The sequence below is a fragment of the Protopterus annectens genome, chromosome 9.part0, assembly GCF_019279795.1.
Source record: "Protopterus annectens isolate FY-2018-M chromosome 9.part0, PAN1.0, whole genome shotgun sequence".
Classification (NCBI taxonomy): domain Eukaryota; kingdom Metazoa; phylum Chordata; order Ceratodontiformes; family Protopteridae; genus Protopterus; species Protopterus annectens.
This window is the reverse complement of record NC_056743.1, coordinates 1135952356-1135974536: the sequence shown is the minus strand read 5'-3', so window position 1 is coordinate 1135974536 and position 22181 is coordinate 1135952356. Positions and strand designations below refer to the sequence as shown.

General features: G+C 38.9%; 1 protein-coding gene across 3 annotated transcripts in view; it reads left to right on the top strand.

Annotated features, from left to right (window-relative positions):
• CD6 (CD6 molecule) overlaps positions 1 to 22181 on the top strand; it is a 351671-nt gene that overhangs the window by 142169 nt on the left and 187321 nt on the right. The window lies entirely within an intron of this gene.

Genomic DNA, 22181 nt, shown 5'->3' with positions numbered 1-22181 from the left:
AGCTCACATTCTAGGGTTCTTCTTTTATGGTATTGTTGGCTAGGCCTCCAATAGTTGATATATCACTGGCCCATTATAAACCTATGAACCATATCTCTGGATTTAGCAGAACTTTATAGTTTCATTCACTACTGAAAGGAAAGGGGGCATTAAAACAATTCATCTAACATGCTTTCTTCTGCATATATACATATCACCGGTTGTATGAGCTGTGTAAATAATTCCTTTGACTTGTCAAGGTGCTGGGGGTACCTTGATTATAATGATATAGTATGTACCTGGGAAATAGTAAATGACAGTTAGTAATGAATTGGCAGACAGCATACAGGAGTAAAGCTTTATGTTCTTAATTAGTTGTTTCCTGTGGTACACGGTTTGATTCTTTCAGCTTTCATTTGACTACTGTGTGATATTGAGTAAGTCAGTTGCATGCCCAGTGAATACCTATGAACCTATGAGATAAAAAGAGAAAGAGAGAGATGGAAAGGGTAGTGGAGAGGGAGTAAGAGAGTTTGAGGGCAGAGGTTGGTCAGGTGTTCTGGATATATAGAGCATGTTTGATGAAAGACGTTTTGAAGTAAATTTAACTATGGGGCTGCCAGGAGATTCAGGATCTTTAGAGAAAGACTTGGGAGGTAGGGGGATTAGTTGGCAAATCAGATGTGAATGGGCTGAAATAGGCTGTAGAGGAGGCAGCAGCTGCTGGTCAGGATGGAGGATTGGGTGTGAGACTGTAGGAAAGTGACAGTAAGGAATCAAAGCACATGGCCTGATTTAGTCAGAGAAGGGCAAGTAAGTGAGTCAGCAGACAGGATGACCACATAGGCCAGTAGAGGAGCAGGCAGGAACCAAGGTTGATAGCATCACTTATGTCTCTAATGGTCAGAGGCAGACTGTAAATGCAGCAGAGTCCTGATAATAGTGGATAATATATAGGAGGTATTAAGATGGGATTAAGGTGGAAAGGATGGGCTTGGTGAAGGTGGACTTGATTCCAAGCCTAATGCTCATTAGGATGAGCTTAATAGTGATCATAATAAAAAGAACACTCATATACAGTGGCTTGTATGAGAACTATTCACCTGACAGAAGAGACTGCAGATGAGGCAATGGAAAAGGCCAAGTAAGTGGAATAAGTTTGCAGGTGCTTGGGAAGTGTCTTGGATATCCTTCCTGTTCCAAAGACCATCAATAAGTAAATGTGAGGGTGAGATAATGGGGAGCATTAAAGAATTGTTCAGGTAGTGGGTCCATTTTAATCCACTTATTGTAAAATCGTAGAATGTGCATAGCAACTGGACTATATGGCCATTTATGTCTTTACAGTACGTACCCCTAGACCTTACCTCTATTTTTAAGGAGTGATAGGCCAGTCATACCAGGGATAAGTTTATGAATGCCCATTCAATTGTCTAATTCCTTCTTTAAGGAAGATAGTGTGCCACATTACTTGATCTGGAGGGAAGGCTTTTTCAGAGAAGGGGTAGTCATTGTGTGACAAGTCTGTCAATCTGCCATGATTTGTTTATTTTCCGAATCAGGTTAAGATCTCTGGTTCTATTGCTCACTGGGTTATTTGATTTGTGGAGAAATAAGAGGTCTTGGATTGCCTGATCTTTAATGGTCAAGAAGGATCTAGAGGAAATACCCGTTTTGATCAGCTGTGGCAGATAGATGGATTTCCTGACCACTATAACACGATGATTAAAGAAGAGGGAGGTATTTACCATTGGTCCAAGGTTTCTCACAACATCTACATGTTGGAGTTGGGTACTTTCTATACTATAAGCTGGTTGGAATGTTTGTTTGCCAAGTGCAGCAATATTGTGATTTTTAGCAATATTTATCCACAGTATAAGATGTTTTATATTAAAGAATTTGGACCATTGGATGGGAAATCACAAATTCACCCCTGGCCTGTCACCTATGGCCCTTATAGACAGGGCAATATACGGATGCCCGAAGGCACAGGCATATACCAAAGCTGTTCAAGCCTGTGGACAACCTGGTATGTTATCAGGTCCCATAGAGAATTTATTTTTTTTTCTGGAAAGTAGTTTTAACAAGTGTTCTTTTGTGATGATTGGGAGTTTCAGGTCATTGGTTGTATGTGGGTTTTGAATAGTTGTGTCTGGAATGAAAATTGCACTGATGTTGCTAGCTAATATTTTTTTATATCCACTGGATCAGAGTAGGTAGTGGAATTTTCATTGAATTTATTAGCTAATATATCTATGATATCCACTAGATCAGAGCTGACACTTTCTGTAAAGAAATTCCAAGTCATTTTTTTTAATTCTGCATGCTGTCTTGTATATTACAGTATGCTATAGTCTAAATGTAACTAAAAATAGTTGTCCAACTTTGCCTCATTTTGTATATAGCTATCCTCTGCATCACAGTAGACTTAAATTGTCTCTATGCACAATAGCATAATCTCATCAATGCAATGACTATACTTTTCCCTTTGTCTTTCGTCATAGCTGAAAATAATCCTTAGATTATTCTACCTAGCTTGTTAATAAGAACAAAAGAAACCTTGGAATAAAGTATCAATTTATTGATGGAAGTCCATTGGTCTGTTCCTCTTAAACAAACAGGCTTTGATAGCGTAGTCATATCTGATGTAAACTGAGTCTACTAAAACTGGGTGAGCCACATCTGCTCAGAGACCACTGTCTTGTAGCCGAGAACTCAAGCACCTTGCAGTTTGCATGAACTGGTGCTTATGCTCAAACACTCAAATCTGAACATGTATTCAGGCAAGGCATAGCAGCCATGCTGTGGCAACAAAGCTATCAGCCATACCTCTCAGCTGTCCATATTGTCATAGAATATCCAGATTTTTACTTCATATTTTTGGACTGTTCCTCATAAAATTTGTGGTGTTCTGGGTTTTTGTGTCAAATCAGTGAAGACTGAATTTATTAAATAATGACAGGCATTTGAGCTTCAGACTTTATATACTTCAGAAAATGCACGTTAACACAAGACCTTTTATTCTAGCAACTTTCTAAGTGTACAAGAGAAATATTTAAAATGTGACCCTATTTTGGCGGTTTTGCTCTCCCATTATTTTTGTCTTTGTCCAGCTTTTTTGTGCTAAATGGTTGAGAGCTATGCTGTCAACTGCCACTCAAACTCATATTTGCTATATCATATCATATCATAGCATAGTCTACGGGGAGGGAGTGGGAGGGTCTAGGAGTTTAGATTATGTTTATGCAACAATCAGGAGGGGAATTTTGGTTCAGGAGCCAGAGGGGAATTTAGGGTTAGGGAATCATTGGGGTATTTATGTATAGGGTGCAAAAGGGAGGTTTAAGGATAGGGTTAGTGGACAAGACTTCAGGTTAGAAAGTAGGCAAGAGTTTTATAGTTAGAGTTAGGGCTCTGTGAGGGCTATGTAATTTACGTGGGTCAGGTTATGGGAAAATTATGTGATTTACTAGGAAAAGGCTAGTGGGAGGTAGGACACGCTGCTTAGAGCAAGAAGAGCCAAGCAGTCATTTATGAACACTTGTAATAGACCTGCAGAACCAGAGCAGCTTTATATTTCAAAGAATGCAGCATGCAACAGCAGCTCTGTGCTATCATAAAAGCAGTGCAAGACCATTAAAGCTGTATCAGAACAATGATTGGAGAATTAATAATATTTTTTAATCAGTTGCAAAATTGGTCATAAAAAGACCACATCTATTTGTCAGGCTGCATTCCAAAGGCAATTTATTTGTGATTGTTAACCAGGTTAGGGAAGTGATCCACATGGATTGTTTTCATACTCAGCATGAAAGAATTAGCTGGTTCAATGTCTTGCTCATGCAGTAGATAAATGGAGGCTGCCAGAGTCAAACCCCTGGACTACCGTAAGTAGTTAAATAATACCATATTGCCTTAATCCTCTGAGCTATCTGGAAGGTATTCTTTGGAATAAAAATTCATGTTTCTTTAGAAACGTTTATTAATTGCAGTATGGACACATTTGTGTTAATGATGTTTAATCCTATGTACATTGTAGTGTCCAGTATGTTTGGTACTGAAGGGAGTCCATTTTCAGTAAACAGAGAATATGATATCATATTATATTAACTTGTCAATGGATGCATTGAACAGCTTTACTAGGGGTTTACTTACTTCTACCCTAACTCTTGCCCTTAATTCCCTTTATGGCAGAGCACAAAGCACTGTACCTCAAGGGTGGACTGGACCGCTGTTCAGGACGGCTGGAGATATATTACAATGGTTCATGGGGCACAACATGCAGCAATGCATGGGGTCCTGAAGAAGGCAGAATGATTTGTCATGAACTTGACTGTGGGACACTCACCTTAAATGTTCTTTTCAACCATACTCTTCCCAATAAGTGGTATTTTCAGTGTTCGGGTCATGAAGCAACGGTGCGGAACTGCATTCCTCATTTTAATAAAGACACTTTGTGCATAATGTCTGGTGCTGTTGGCGTTGTATGCTCTGGTAATGTTATCTATTTTTTCTCAGCTTTGCCTTTCCTGCATGTATTTCCTTCACCTATGCCTGGATCTCTAAATGTTGTTAGCTTAGCATTACACTGTGCAATATCCTGTAATGTCAGCCATGTAAATTACACTGTGTTACCATCAGATCATTGTGACACCTTAGGCACCTTGACCTAAATGGGTAACAGAGTATGTTTTCATTAAGGGACTAAAGCTGAAAGTGAATTAGAAGAGATACGAATAAAAAATGAGTAAGCATGCAAAACAATAGTGTGCCTCAAGTACAGTCATTGTTATCGTATGCTACTAGACTTTTCACTTATTTTCAATAACGTTCAGTATTTTTCATAAGGTGTTTACTGTAGCATGGCAGAAAGCTTCATTACACATTGTGTGTAGAAGAGAAAGAATAAATTAATATAATAAAGCTTTACTGTATGCTGCAGCATGGTCCCTACCACCCTCAGTGCATTACCTAGTTACCTCACTGCCTAACTGTTTGATTATGCACAAGAGACCAATCAGGACACAGAACATTTATTTTTGAGCTGAATTATATGTCATGAGGATTGTACATGTCTGCTGTGTAACATAAATGTTGTGCTTAATCTCCCTCATAAAAGAAAAAATAAATAAATGATGTGCAACACTACAGATGTGAGAAGAAAGGTGAATGGCACTATATGGCATTGCCCATGGCATCCTGGCTGATACAACCTGACCCACCTGGCACCTTGCTGTACCTCAAAGGTAGCAGAGGAAGAGCCCCCTGTACCAAGTAAACCTGTATATGCAGCCAGTTTTCTGGCATGAGATCAAAAGTATCTCATCTTAGTGCACAGGTGGCCAAAACTCAGGATGCTTTCTTTTACCTGGGAACCTGTATGGTTACTGTGCCACCCCCCAACAATTTTTAACAAAATCTGCAACTGAACAATAGTAAGCAGTAGTTGGGAATGTAAGGGTAGGAAGCAGTGTTTTATTCCTGCAAATGTGTCTCAGGTCATATGCTATCTTGGCAAAGCTGGAGCCTTATGTGGATACATCACCAGTGGGAATGATGGGGCACATGGAGACCATTCATTTAGGAGAACCACATTAGAGTTTCAGCAATAATACAAAAGGAGGAGTTAACTTTTCTTGGCAGGGGAAGAGAATGCAATGGAGGGCTAAAGTATATACAAGGTGCTTTTGTGAGGAAGATAAGAATTGACACCTCAGGATTGCTGGAATAGTCACATAGGACTGGAGATTTGATATCACTGTTCATGTCACTGTTCAAACGTGATTCAGAAAGGGCTCACATCTGTGCTTGAAGGAAAGCAGAGGGACCTTAGATGAGCAGCATACACACACACACACACACACACACACACACACACACACACACACACACACACACACACACGCACACGCACACACATGGTCACACACACATGGTCTCACACACACACACACACACACACACACACACACACACACACACACACATATACACACACACACACACAAACACAGACACACACACACACACACACACACACACACACACACACACACACACACACACACACACACACACACACACACACTCTCCATTCAAAGAGCTGCCTGTCCATGGACTGGATAGGGATGGGTGTGGTGCTTATAATGAGGGTCATCCAATCAATGAATAACTGGTGCAGAGCTTAAGGCTTTGTCCTTAGTGGGGTCTGAGATCCATTCAGAAGGATGTAAGGTTCTACCGGTGTATAGGCCTACATTTGTCTGAAAGTACCATTACAACCTCAAATCATACACATAAACACACAAAGACATACTCGGAGGCTCTGATCAAAAATCTACCAAAACAGCAGAGGCCACCAAAGCAGACACCCAAACAACCACCACCTCAGAACACAACACCCGCAACACATAGACCTCACAGTCAGAGTGTCAAACAGTCACAGCCCTTAAGGCCAAACACAATGCCAGACACACTAGTCATTGGTGACTCCATAGTCAGACACACTGATGTCCCGCTCACCAGACTGAGTAAGGAGAAGGTCACAGTAAGCTGCCTGTCAGGCGCTAGAATCCGCCACATAACGCAAGCACTCAGGTCTCTCAACAGCAGGTACAAATATGACTCAGTCATTGTCCACGCTGGTGTAAACGACCTGAGACGTACCTCCTTGGACTACATGAAAAGAGACATTGAGGAGCTCTCTGATTATGTAGCCCAGGCAGGTATGACCCTGACCTTGAGCAGTATCCTACCTTCACCAAGAATGATGCCACAATACAGAGATAAGATGATCAGCTTTAACAATTGGCTTAAACACTGGTGTCATTCAAAGGGGATCCAGTATCTGTCTGCCTGGGATGACATGCTGGACAAGCCACGCTGCTTCGGCAAGGGACGGCTTGCACCTGTCACCCTGGGATTCCGGATATTGGCAAAGGCTCTTGCCACCCCATAGTGCCTTTTTAGGCAAGGCTCAAATTCTAAACCTACCACCCTAGAACACAAAAAGGAAAAAACTAAGGGTAATGCTGCTCAATGCCAGAAGTCTAAATCTCAAAATGCACGCACTCGAGGCCCTTCTCAGTATGGAGAACATCGATGTCTGTGCTGTGACAGAAACCTGGTTCAAGGCTCCTGAGAGCACCCCAGCGCTATCAGGTTTTACCTCATATCATGCGTTCCGCCCCAAAATCCGGACAATACCAAGAAAGGAGGGGGGGTATCCATATTCATCAAGGACACCCACACCTCAAGACTGGTGGCAATGCACGATGCATCAGAGACCATCCAGGTGCAATTAACCATAGGCAAGACTGCTCTGCAAATTGTAGCATGTTACAGGCCACCCTCACAAACTCAGGAAACTCACATGGCCTTCCTGAAAACACTAGAGGGGATAAATGTATCACCAAACACCATCATACTAGGTGACTTCAATTACCCTAATATAGACTGGGAACACTACTCAAGCCCAAACACCCTAGCCCAAAAGTTCCTGGAATTCATAAACTCAAATGCCATGGAACAACTAGTCACCATCCCCACAAGAGGAGATAACATACTTGATCTCATCATCACGAACATGGGAGCACAATGTTCAACACCGGAAGTATACCCCTCACTGGTGAGATCAGATCACAAACTAATCTCGCTGGAGGTCCTCATCCCACCCCACCTGAAATAAAAAGACCACAGTAAAGAACTTCTCAAAAGCCGACTTCACACTTCTAAAGACTAGTGTGGTCTCCTTTCAGGCCCCGAGCGGCGGAAAACAATACTCAAGCCGCTGAATCACTTACAAACGCCTTCTACCAGCACCTGCAGGACTGCATGGATAAGGCAATCCCAAGCAAAACAAAGACTCTTTGTACCAAAGGCAAGCGTCCAGTCTGGTGGACCCCAGCCATAAACAAACTCTACAACAAAAGGAGGAAGCTACTACAAGATAGAGCAAAATCCTTAAAAGGTAAGACACCCTTGATCACTATAGGTAAAACACTAAGAGCTCTCATAAAATCATCCAAAGCAAATTTCGAGAGAAAAATAGCTAAAGACTCAAAAGACAATCATAAGGCCTTCTTTAGCTATGTTAGAAACCTAGGAGGAAACTCCCAGATATGCTCAGAACTAGTTCAAAATGATGTGAAGATTACTGATCCTACAGACATTGCCAACATACTGGCTGACAGGTTCAGTGCAAACTTCTCCCCAAAAGGAGAGATATCTATACCAAATGAGTGCAGCCCCCAAACATCTCCAGCGCCCAAGTGAGAACTGCTCTCTCCAAAGCAAAAACACAGCATCCATGGGACCCGATGGTGTCCCCGGCTGTGTGCTCCACGAACTCAATGAGGAATTAAACCCACAGCTAGGACAGCTGTTTAATCAAAGTCTTACCTCTGGATACGTACCCAGGAGTGGCGCACTGCAACTGTGGTCCCACTTCACAAAGGCGGTGCCTCCACAGACCCTGGAAATTACCGCCCATTAGCTTGACAAGCCTTATCTGCAAAGCCATGGAGAGGATCATAATGGACCTCATAAATAAAGACATAGGAATTTGCAGACTTTGGATCCAACCCAGTTTGGCTTTGTCAAAGGCAGATCATGCCTTTTAAACTTGGTTGACTTTTTGAAACAGTCACCAAAGCCATTGATGAGGGAAAGGCAGTCCATACAGCCTACCTCGATCTGGCTAAGGCCTTTGATACAATACCCCACTCGGGTATCATTGAAAAACTCATCAGCTTAAATGTTAACCCATACATCACAAGATGGGTTGCAAACTGGCTGAGTGACAGAACCCACAGGGTCAGAGTTGCTGGCGCCATGTCAGACTCAAAGCCTGTCACAAGTGGTGTCCCACAGGGCTCAGTCCTGGGCCCACTCTTGTTTGGCATCTACTTTTCCGAAGTACAAGCAAACACAGGAGGGTTATGGCTGACAAAGTTTGCAGATGACTGCAAACTGGGCGCCATAGTAGAAAACACATCTGACACAGATATCCTTCAGAAGGGACTCACAGAAGCGGATAACTGGTGCCAGAGCCACGGCCTAAAGTTAAATGCCAAAAATGCATAGTCATACCCTTCGGGAAAAACAAGGTTACCCCTAGCTACCAAATAGGTGGCAATCCACTGAGCACAGAAGAAGTTATCAGGGACCTGGGGACCCAGGTTGATAGTAGTCTGTCATTCGACACCCATGTAGCTAAAGTAGTTAGGAAGTCCTTCTACATTGCCCACCTTATCATGAAGGGATTCTCATCTAGATCAAGGGAGGTCATAGTCTCCCTTTACTCATCACTCATCAGACCAATGATTGAGTACAATGCCCCATTCGGAATGTATCTGACCCGACACTTGCAGCAGCTGGAGAGGCCACAAAAGTTCCTCACCAAAAGGATAAAGGGTCTCAAAAATCTGTCCTATGCTGCCCGACTGAAAGAACTCCAGCTCTATTCAGTCGCCACGCTTGCTCAGAGGTGACCTTTGCCTAACATACAAGGCCATGTCAAACCCAGATTTGATGAATATGCTTCATCTCAAAAATCTAGATCCATCAGAGCCACAAGGGCGGAGACTTAAACCTCGACACGGCTATTAATAGGACGTGCTGGAGAGATAGATTCATCACCCAAAGACTCCCTATGCTGTGGAACAAAATCCCGGTACATGTGAGGCAGAGCACCTCGCTGGCCTTGTTCAAGAGAAATCTTGACCTATGGATGGGAGATCGCAGATATACCCCAGGAATTACCTCAGTGTCACTGCTCGACAGAGGCACAGCAAAATAATGGGTATAGTTCCCCATACTAAAGGGGTGGCGTAAGCCACAAAACAATGGGCTAGGCTTATAAATGCCCTCGGGCAGATAGCCTAGTATGAACCTATGAACCTATGAACCTATGAAAGGGGAAGCAGAGTCCTAGGTGACAGGATTGTTAATTTATTTATTTATTCATTTATTTATTTTTATTTTTGTTAACAAAGTAAGCTCAGATAGGCATGGACTGCTTTCATAGGTTACCAAAGGTGGTATGTATACAGGGAGAATTGGACAAAGAAGAAATTAATTTGTTATTTTTCAGTAATAATAATAATCATATTAAATAATCTGAGGGAGATGGGGCCCTGTTTTTATGTCTCATCTAAAGTACAGCACCTATGGAGTGCAACAGGCCTTTATGATGCACTATGGGATTGATATTACAATATTCACCCAAGCAGCTCGAGTGGGGGATGAAACCCACACTTTCTGATTTTTTTGGCCTCTTAAACAAGTACTCTACCAGTTGAGTCAATAATGCAGTGATGGGAGGTAAGAAATTTCATTAACAACCATGTACTGTAGCCAAGGTGGTAGCAAAATCCTTGTTTCTTCCTTTGAACCTTCATGGTAACTAGTGAGCTAAACTCCTTTAGTGGGAAGAAGTACAACAAAAGATGTGGTGATGGGAGAAAAAACAATATAGCTATTAATAAGGCTTAAACGTGTAAGTCAAGAAATTTGAAATGAATGAATAGTAATTTCCTCTTTTGAACAAAAAAACCCCCTTAGTTTTGGCTTTGATAAAATAAGGTTGTCTTAGCATTCTGGCAATGACTCAAAAATGCCACACAAAGAATGACAAATGACATGTAAATATACTAAGCTACACAGTTTCTAGAAGGGACAGGATGGGTAAAGTAGGAAGAGGTATATAACTCTGTGAAAATGCAAGGAGTGAACTCATCTGAGGTGCATGGAAGCCTAGGGGAAAGAAATACAATGACTGACACTGGAGACAGGAAATGACAGGACAGTCTGCACTAAGAGTATATGCATAACCTATCCATATGGGGAGGGATCAGATAACAAAATAATAATATAAATGCTTAGAATTGTGGAGAAAGAGGAGGTGTTATCTTTTGGGGGGTTTACAGGCTAGATCTAAAATGAGTAAACCGACTGCAGCAAGACCTTAGAAATGTCTTATTATTGTCTCTGTATAAGAACTGTGCCTTAGAAGTCAATACTGGGGCTTACTCATGAAAGGGAATTACTGAATATTGTGTTCTCAGTTGTAAAGAGAAGCATGCTGTTATTAAAAGTAGCAGCCATTTATTTAGGAACAAATGATGACTAAATTGTGTGGTTCACCATCTGCTAAAAATGTAATCAAGCCAAAAAAAAAAAAAACAAAAAAAGCAAAACAAGGTTTTAGACTTCTGGATGGCAGACACTGACACAGTAGTGCCTCAGTAATATTAGGATTCAAGGCAACTGGCCACCTACTGAGTTACTGAATAGAGACTGACAAATACAGGTTGCTGAAAGTGACAGACAGTGAATTATAGTCGATAATGCTCTACCTCAGTAAACAGCTCTAAATAAATAATATACTCTTGCTGATTCAGGATTGCCAGAGCTGTTAAAGTGAACATAAAAGCACATAATGTATGAACATGCTGACATATAGGAGGCCTGGTGGTCCAGTGGGTCACCAGTGCAGAAGGTGAGTCAATGTCATTAACATTTATCAGAGGGAGGAATGCATTGGGAACCTCCATTGTAAAATAATCCTCCTTATACTTGACATATAATGACATGTCTTCAGCTGGAGCAACACAGAGCTCCATCATGCTTACCATATGCATGCTACAGCTAGGTGGCTTTCTGTGTTTGGCATGTCCATATCCCTAGCATAAGTTTTTATTATTCAACTACAGATCCAGGACACCTGTGTCCATTGGAGTATGATGAGCTGACTTTAGCTTTTGGTAACCTGATTTTACTGGACTTTATTTTGGTTACTTGTCAAGCAGACAGATTCCCTGAATCTAAAATATTATAAATGATGAGCACAGTAGTAGGGTACAAGAATATTATAAATGATGTGCATGGTGGTTGGGTACAAGAATATTATAAATGATGTGCATGGTGGTCGGGTACACAAATATTATAAATGATGTGCATGGTGGTCGGGTACACAAATATTATAAATGATGTGCATGGTGGTCGGGTACAAGAATATTATAAATGATGTGCATGGTGGTCGGGTACAAGAATATTATAAATGATGTGCATGGTGGTCGGGTACAAGAATATTATAAATGATGTGCATGGTGGTCGGGTACAAGAATATTATAAATGATGTGCATGGTGGTCGGGTACAAGAATATTATAAATGATGTGCATGGTGGTTGGGTACAAGAATATTATAAATGATGTGCATGGTGGTCGGGTACAAGAATATTATAAATGATGTGCATGGTGGTCGGGTACAAGAATATTATAAATGATGTGCATGGTGGTCGGGTACAAGAATATTATAAATGATGTGCATGGTGGTTGGGTACAAGAATATTATAAATGATGTGCATGGTGGTCGGGTACAAGAATATTATAAATGATGTGCATGGTGGTCGGGTACAAGAATATTATAAATGATGTGCATGGTGGTCGGGTACAAGAATATTATAAATGATGCACATGGTGATAGGGTACAAGAATATTATAAATGATGTGCATGGTGGTCGGGTACAAGAATATTATAAATGATGTGCATGGTGGTCGGGTACAAGAATATTATAAATGATGTGCATGGTGGTCGGGTACAAGAATATTATAAATGATGTGCATGGTGGTCGGGTACAAGAATATTATAAATGATGTGCATGGTGGTCGGGTACAAGAATATTATAAATGATGTGCATGGTGGTCGGGTACAAGAATATTATAAATGATGTGCATGGTGGTCGGGTACAAGAATATTATAAATGATGTGCATGGTGGTTGGGTACAAGAATATTATAAATGATGTGCATGGTGGTTGGGTATCAGAATATTATAAATGATGCACATGGTGGTAGGTACAAGAATATTATAAATGATGTGCATGGTGGTCGAGAATATTATAAATGATGTGCATGGTGGTTGGGTACAAGAATATTATAAATGATGTGCATAGTGGTCGGGTACACAAATATTATAAATAATGTGCATGGTGGTCGGGTACAAGAATATTATAAATGATGTGCATGGTGGTTGGGTACAAGAATATTATAAATGATGTGCATGGTGGTTGGGTACAAGAATATTATAAATGATGTGCATGGTGGTCGGGTACACAAATATTATAAATGATGTGCAAGGTGGTAGGGTACAAGAATATTATAAATGATGTGCATGGTGGTTGGGTACAAGAATATTATAAATGATGTGCATGGTGGTCGGGTACAAGAATATTATAAATGATGTGCATAGTGGTCGGGTACACAAATATTATAAATGATGTGCATGGTGGTTGGGTACAAGAATATTATAAATGATGTGCATAGTGGTCGGGTACACAAATATTATAAATGATGTGCATGGTGGTTGGGTACAAGAATATTATAAATGATGCACATGGTGATAGGGTACAAGAATGTTGTAAATGATGTACATGGTGGTTGGGTACAACAATATTATAAATGATGTACATGGTGGTTGGGTATCAGAATATTATAAATTATGCACATGATGGTAGGTGCAAGAATATTATAAATGATGTGCATCGAGAATATTATAAATGATGTGCATGGTGGTAGGGTACAAGAATATTATAAATGATACACATGGTGGTCAGGTACAACAATATTATAAATGATGTTCATGGTGGTAGGGTACAAGAATATTATAAATGATGCACATGGTGGTTGGGTACCAGAATATTATAAATGATGTGCATCGAGAATATTATAAATGATGTGCAAGGTGGTAGGGTACAAAAATATTATAAAAGATGCGCATGGTGGTAGGGTACAAGAATATTATAAATGATGCACATGGTGGTTGGGTACAAGAATATTATAAATGATGCACATTGTGGTCAGGTACAAGAATATTATAAATGATGCACATGATGGTTGGATACAAGAATATTATAAATTATATGCACCGAGAATATTACAAATGATGTGCATGGTGGCAGGGTATAAGAATATTATAAAAGACGTGCATGGTGGTCGGGTACAAGAATATTATAAATAATATGCATGGTGGTTGGGTACAAGAATATTATAAATGATGCAGATGGTGGTAAGGTACCAGAATATTATAAATTATGTGCATTGAGAATATTATAAATGATGTGCATGGTGGTAGGGTACAAGAATGTTATAAATGATGCCCATGGTGATATAGTACAAGAATATTATAAATGATGCACATGGCGGTCAGGTACAAGAATATTATAAATGATGCACATGGTGGTAGGGTACCAGAATATTATAAATTATGTGCACCGAGAATATTATAAATGATGTGCATTGAGAATATTATAAATGATGTGCATGGTGGAAGGGTACAAGAATGTTATAAATGATGCCCATGGTGGTAGGGTATGAGAATATTATAAATGATGCACATGGTGGTCGGGTACAAGAACATTATAAATGATGCACATGGTGGTCGGGTACAAGAACATTATAAATGATGTGCCTGGTGATAGGGTACAAGAATATTATAAATGATGCACATGGCGATAGGGTACAAGAATATTATAAATGATGCACATGGTGGTCGGGTACAAGAACATTATAAATGATGTGCCTGGTGATAGGGTACAAGAATATTATAAATGATGCACATGGCGGTCAAGTACAAGAATATTATAAATTATGCACATGGTGATAGGGTACAAGAATATTATAAATGATGTGCCTGGTGGTAGGGTACAAGCATATTATAAATGATGTGCATGGTGGTCACGTACAAGAATATTATGAATGATGCACATGGTGGTTGGGTACCAGAATATTATAAATAATGCGCATGGTGGTTGGGTACAATAATATTATAAATAATGCACATAGTGGTCAGGTACAAGAATATTATAAATGATATGCATGTTGGTTAGGTACAAGAATATTATAAATGATACACATGGTGGTTGGGTGCAAGAATATTATAAATGATACACATGGTGGTTGGGTGCAAGAATATTATAGATGATGTGCATGGTGGTAGGGTACAAGAATATTATAAATAATGCACATGGTGGTCAGGTACAATAATATTATAAATGATGCACATGGTGGTTGGGTACAAGAATATTTTACATTATGCACATGGTGGTCTGATACAAAAATATTACAAATGATGAGTATGGTGGTTGGCTACAAGAATATTATAAATGATGAGCATGGTGGTTGGGTACAAGAATATTACAAATGATGTGCATAGTGATCTGATAGAAGAATATTATAAATGATGCACATGATGGTAGGGTACAAGAATATTATAAATGATGTGCATGGTGGTAGGGTACAAAAATATTATAAATGATGCACATGGTGGTTGGGTACAAGAATATTATAAATGATGTACATGGTGGTCAGGTACAAGAATATTATAAGTGATGCACATGATGGTTGGGTACCAGAATATTATAAATGATGCGCATGGTGGTCGGGTACAAGAATAATATAAATGATTCACATGGTGGTAGGGTACAAGAATATTATAAATGATGCATATGGTGGTCAGGTGCAAGAATATTACAAATGCTGAGTATGGTGGTCGGTACAAGAATATTATAAATAACATGCATGGTGGTCAGGTACCAGAATATTATAAATGATGCACATGGTGGTCAGGTACAAGAATATTATAAATGGTGAGCGTGGTGGTTGGGTACAAGAATATTACAAATGATGTGCATTGTGGTCTGGTAGAAGAATATTATAAATCATGCACATGATGTTAAGGTGCAAGAATATTATAAATGATGTGCATGGTAGTTGGGTACAAGAATATTATAAATGATGCACATGGTGGTTGGGTACAAGAATATTATAAATTATGTGCATGGTGGTTGGTTAAAAGAATATTAGAAATGAAGCACATGGTGGTTGGGTACAAGAATATTATAAATAATGCACATGGTGGTTGGGTACAAGAATCTTATAAATGATGTGCATGGTGGTTGGTTAAAAGAATATTAGAAATGAAGCACATGGTGGTCAGGTACAAGAATATTATAAATGGTGAGCGTGGTGGTTGGGTACAAGAATATTACAAATGATGTGCATTGTGGTCTGGTAGAAGAATATTATAAATCATGCACATGATGTTAAGGTGCAAGAATATTATAAATGATGTGCATGGTAGTTGGGTACAAGAATATTACAAATTATGCCATGGTGGTCGGGGAGAAGAATATTATAAATGGTGCGCATGGTGGTCGGGTACAAGAATATTATAAATGATGCACATGGTGGTCGGGTACAAGAATATTATAAATGATGCGCATGGTGTTAGGGTACAAGAATATTATAAATGATGCACATGGTGGTTGGGTACAAGAATATTATAAATTATGTGCATGGTGGTTGGTTAAAAGAATATTAGAAATGAAGCACATGGTGGTTGGGTACAAGAATATTATAAATAATGCACATGGTGGTTGGGTACAAGAATATTATAACTAATGTGCATAGTGAAAGAGTACAAGAATATTACAAATGATATGCTTGGTGGTTGGGTACAATAATATTATAAATGATATGCATGGTGGCTGGGTACAAGAATGTTATAAATGATGCGCATTGTGGTCTAGTGCAAGAATATTATAAATGATGCACATGGTGGTTGGGTACAAGAATATTATAAATGATGTCATGGTGGTTGTGTACAAGGGTATTATAAATAATGTGCATGGTGGTTGTTTACAAGGGTATTATAAATAATGTGCATGGTGGTCGGGTACAAGAATATTATAAATGATGCACATGGTGGTCAGGTACAAAAATATTATAAATGATGAGTGTGATGGTTGGGTACAAGAATATTACAAATGATGTGCATTGTGGTCTGGTAGAAGACTATTATAAATTATGCACATGATGGTAAGGTGCAAGAATATTATAAATGATGTGCATGGTGGTTGGGTACAAGAATATTATAAATGATGCCATGGTGGTCGGGGACAAGAATATTATAAATGATGCGCATGGTGGTCGGGTACAAGAATATTATAAATGATGCGCATGGTGGTCGGGTACAAGAATATTATAAATGATGCAGATGGTGGTTGGGTACAAGAATATTATAAATGATGTGCATGGTGGTTGGTTAAAAGAATATTAGAAATGATGCACATGGTGGTTGGGTACAAGAATATTATAAATAATGCACATGGTGGTCGGGTACAAGAATATTATAAATGATGCGCATGGTGGTAGGGTACAAAAATATTATAAATGATGCGCATGGTGGTCGGGTACAAGAATATTATAAATGATGTGCATGGTGGTTGGGTACAAGAATATTATAAATGGTGCGCATGGTGGTCGGGTACAAGAATATTATAAATGATGCACATGGTGGTCGGGTAGAAAAATATTATAAATGATGCGCATGGTGTTAGGGTACAAGAATATTATAAATGATGCACATGGTGGTTGGGTACAAGAATATTATAAATTATGTGCATGGTGGTTGGTTAAAAGAATATTAGAAATGAAGCACATGGTGGTTGGGTACAAGAATATTATAAATAATGCACATGGTGGTTGGGTACAAGAATATTATAACTAATGTGCATAGTGAAAGAGTACAAGAATATTACAAATGATATGCTTGGTGGTTGGGTACAATAATATTATAAATGATATGCATGGTGGCTGGGTACAAAAATGTTATAAATGATGCGCATTGTGGTCTAGTACAAGAATATTATAAATGATGCACATGGTGGTTGGGTACAAGAATATTATAAATGATGTCATGGTGGTTGTGTACAAGGGTATTATAAATAATGTGCATGGTGGTTGTTTACAAGGGTATTATAAATAATGTGCATGGTGGTCGGGTACAAGAATATTATAAATGATGCACATGGTGGTCAGGTACAAAAATATTATAAATGATGAGTGTGATGGTTGGGTACAAGAATATTACAAATGATGTGCATTGTGGTCTGGTAGAAGACTATTATAAATTATGCACATGATGGTAAGGTGCAAGAATATTATAAATGATGTGCATGGTGGTTGGGTACAAGAATATTATAAATGATGCCATGGTGGTCGGGGAGAAGAATATTATAAATGATGCGCATGGTGGTCGGGTACAAGAATATTATAAATGATGCACATGATGGTTGGATACAAGAATATTATAAATGATGCAGATGGTGGTTGGGTACAAGAATATTATAAATGATGCCATGGTGGTCGGGGACAAGAATATTATAAATGATGCGCATGGTGGTCGGGTACAAGAATATTATAAATGATGCGCATGGTGGTCGGGTACAAGAATATTATAAATGATGCAGATGGTGGTTGGGTACAAGAATATTATAAATGATGTGCATGGTGGTTGGTTAAAAGAATATTAGAAATGATGCACATGGTGGTTGGGTACAAGAATATTATAAATAATGCACATGGTGGTCGGGTACAAGAATATTATAAATGATGCGCATGGTGGTAGGGTACAAAAATATTATAAATGATGCGCATGGTGGTCGGGTACAAGAATATTATAAATGATGTGCATGGTGGTTGGGTACAAGAATCTTATAAATGATGTGCATGGTGGTGGGTACAAGAATATTATAAATGATGTGCATGGTGGTAGGGTAGAAAAATATTATAACTAATGTGCATAGTGAAAGAGTACAAGAATATTATAAATGATATGCTTGGTGGTCAGGTACAAGAATATTATAAATGATATGCATGGTGGCTGGGTAGAAGAATGTTATAAATGATGCACATGGTGGTCTAGTACAAGAATATTATAAATGATGCTCATGTTGGTTGGGTACATGAATATTATAAATGATGCCATGGTAGTTGTGTACAAGGGTATTATAAGTAATGTGCATGGTGGTCGGGTACAATAATATTATAAATGATGCGCATGGTGGTTGGGCACAAGGGTTTTATAAATGATGTGCATGTTGGTCGGGTACAAGAATATTATAAATGATGCGCATGGTGGTTGTGTACAAGGGTATTATAAATAATGTGCATGGTGGTTGTTTACAAGGGTATTATAAATAATGTGCATGGTGGTCGGGTACAAGAATATTATAAATGATGCGCATGGTGGTTGGGCACAAGGGTTTTATAAATGATGTGCATGTTGGTCGGGTACAAGAATATTATAAATGATACGCATGGTGGTTGGGCACAAGGGTTTTATAAATGATGTACATGGTGGTCTAGTACAAAAATATTATAAATGATGCGCATGGTGGTTGTGTACAAGGGTATTATAAATAATGTGCATGGTGGTTGTTTACAAGGGTATTATAAATAATGTGCATGGTGGTCGGGTACAAGAATATTATAAATGATGTGCATGGTGGTTGGGCACAAGGGTTTTATAAATAATGTGCATGGTGGCTGGGTACAAGAATATTATAAATGATGCACATGGTGATTGGGCACAAGGGTTTTATAAATGATGTGCATGGTGGTCGGGTACAAGAATATTATAAATGATGCTCATGGTGGTTGGGTACAAGAGTATTATAAATGATGTGCATGGTGGTCTAGTACAGGAATATTATAAATGATGCGCATGGTGGTTGGGCACAAGGGTTTTATAAATTTTATTTATTTTATTTTATTTAACATTTGTTGACCGGGAAAAGTCCGACTAGGTTCCACAGAGCCTGTTTTCAGCAGAGACCTGGGGAGAAATGCTCCAGATGCATGTCTTTGGAATGCGGGAGGAAACCCACGCGAACACAGGGAGAAGATGAAAACTCCACACAGAAAGCACCTCAGCTGAGAATCAAACCGGAGATCTTCTTGCTGTGATGCGACAATGTTAACCACTGCACCACTGTGCCGCCCAATGATACCACCCTAAATTATGTGTATGGTGGTCGGGTGCAAGAATATTATAAATTATGCTCATGGTGGTAGGTACAAGAATATTGGGAAGTCCTCAAACATTACGTTGCAGAAACAGGAAACCTTTATGTGAAAATCTGAAAGAAGGAACACTCATTATGATACCCAAACAATGAAGTTTTGAAACTGAAGAAAAAGCAGTGTTTAGGAAATTTAAGGACACACACAAGGAGTGAAACAGGAAATTAAATCAGTTAAAGTAAAAAGAAGCAAGTGAAGCAGTCAGATAACCACTGATTTGAGTAAAGGTAAAGTTAACCAGTTCTGACAAGACAGGTGATGTAAACTGTTAAAGATGTACAAGGGTAGCAAAGCAGGATAGAAGGAGACATAGTGAATGTGAAATGGATATTCCATGCAGGATATCTTCCGGCCTAGCTGTACTGTCACCAGGAGGGATGTGAAGGACGGTGATACACATTTGTTTATAATTGTTTACAGGAAAGTAATGAGAAACTATGCTAAATTGAATTTTGGTATTGGTTTGTTGAAGGGGAAATGTAGTAGTTGTTGGGATATACTAAAGCAATATCACCATCTTTCCTCTTTACATGGTCATTACTGATGATATTATAGCTGAGAGGTGTAATTATGGAGTTGTTTATGCTGGGTTTAATCCACATTTCAGTTACAGCATGAATATCAAGCTTATGTTGGGCAATACAGTCATTTAGTTCAGCAGTTTTATTTCTTTAGCATCCAACATTTATGGCAGCAATTTAGATTACTGGGGTAGGGGGATGACCGTTGTGAGGTTAGAGTTGTGTGTGGAACAGAATTGCCTTGATGTTCATTGTGATAGGTGGGGTCAGGATTAGGGTGAGTGTCTCCTCCTGGAAGGATTTTAGTATATTAGGAAATTCTTGATATTGGTGAGTATTTTTCCACTTTGTTTTGTTTTGGATTGAGTTGAAATGAAGTTAATCAGTCTATATTTGTAGTAAAGGTGTGGGGCATCATTAAATAGGTTGGGTGAGATGTGTGGAGAGTGTAGGGAGGTATGGTATAAAGTTTATAGCAGAAAGAGTTTGTTTATATGAATGCATAGTTTTCACTAGGTGTACGGCAAGTCACTGGTGCCAGTTCTTTATGACTTTACTAAAAGCCAAGTATGAAAAACATGTACATTTGGTGATGACACAAAGTTACACAACAAGAAAGTGTAGAAAGAAAAAAAGACACATTGTAAGATTAGAGTGAGTTGAAAACATGGTCATTTAAATTTAGCAGAGAAATGGTAACTAGTGCTTCAATGAAAGAGGAACACTTGAAAGGATAAAATGAAAGGGTGGGGCTAGTAGAAGCAACGGAATAAGAAAAAGACTTGAGGACAGACATATTCTGTGACCCAAGAGTAAATATGGTTATTTGAAATGAATCCCAGAAGAGCACAAGGAAGTTTAGAAAGATGAATCATTCAAATACAAATAAAAACACAAAATCCATTTTTATACACTTTGTAAGAGCACATCATGAGTACTATGTATTTTTCTGAAAACCTAGGCCACTCAGAGAAGATATCAGGAAATGTTTCATAAAAAGAGGTGGTAGATGCCTGTAACATCCATCCCAAGGGTTAATCTGTTAAAAATAGTGATGTAATTCAATAATGCAATAATACAATAAATGGGGTCAAAGAATATAATCTGCCTGATAAGTATGACACGCATTTTATCCTTTAAGTAACTGGTACACTAGGAATGCTAAATGGACTAAGTTGTTATGAAATTCTGATATTCTCTGTTTTTATGTTTCTATACGCTGCACTCACTAGACTACCGCTACTCAGAGGTATGGTTGTTTTTTGCTTTATGCCACATGCCATTTTCTTAAATCATTCCAGTGGCTTACCTGAACAGGTGGAAGGAGTATTTGCATATTGTTAATGAGAACTAAAGTAGAAGAAGGTGCTAGAAAACAGCTATGACATTCTGATCTCAAGAGGCTTGTCCTTGAATTACAAACTGCCATGCTAATTCTTTTACTAAATTCAACCCCCTGCCCCAATTTCTGCTAGAAGGTGTTTGATGAATTCTTCCCAGAGACAACACAACTCTGTGCCAACAACTGCCTAATTCTGGTTACTTACTCAACGAAGGCAACCTATACCTGTTTTTTAAATATAGATTTAACATTAATCTAAAATCTACAAATGACAGATAAATTATGTGCTCGTCCAAAATATTTGACCCAAATAGCTATTTCTGGTGTTTACCAGTAGGGTGCAGACAATATGAACAAAAACTACAGTGTTGCTTGGCTGAGAAAACAGTGTTACGGCAAAGTAAGCATGAATAC